The sequence below is a fragment of the Trichinella spiralis genome, assembly GCF_000181795.1.
Source record: "Trichinella spiralis strain ISS 195 chromosome Unknown Scfld1, whole genome shotgun sequence".
Taxonomy (NCBI): Eukaryota; Metazoa; Nematoda; class Enoplea; order Trichinellida; family Trichinellidae; genus Trichinella; species Trichinella spiralis.
In genome coordinates this window covers 890,091-890,833 of record NW_003526940.1, presented here as the reverse complement: position 1 = coordinate 890,833, position 743 = coordinate 890,091, and positions in this window count along the sequence as shown.

Sequence of the window (743 nt, the reverse complement as noted above, 5' to 3'; positions counted from 1 at the left end):
ACTTTACAACTGATTAGCTATATCTGACCGTTTGCTCAAACCACTATTTAGCAGTTCTGTTGAATTATGTAATTTTCAGCAATTGATTAGTAATTAATAATTTTGATTTGCTTTGATGTTTTATTCATTGCTTAATTTAACGGTTTGAAACAATTTTTGTGATAGATTCTTATTTGTAAATGCCAGTTTTGGGCGTTTATGGCTTGGTAATTAAATATTTGTTTTTCCATTTTGCACTTTTTAGTGATCACTTCCAGTGACCAGAGACAATACTATTAAAAAAGAATTTTCTTCACTTCATTATTATTGTAACTAAATTAAGTTTGATGAAATGGCATATCAATAGGTCAACAAATACAAAGAAATAATTTTGTATTTTTCAATATTCAACACCAACAATAATATCAGCACTAAATAGCAGAGAATAGCATCAATAACAAACAACAGTAAATAACATAGATAACAACAATGATGAACAATAAAAAGTAAAATAAACAAATATAAGTGATCAGTAACAACAAATAGAAACCATGAAAAAGGAAATAAAGCAGTCAGTAAACTATAATGCCAAATTAGCACTTGGAAGACGGCATTAAAGTTTCCATTACATCCTGTTCTTGCAGCAGAGCAGAAGCAGTTTGTTAAACCCAGTTTGTTTCCAACCGCTTTATTGTTGAGCGACTATGCACCTTCTAATAGTTATTAGTTCTGATATTTACATCACGTGCAATCCAAAGCGACAT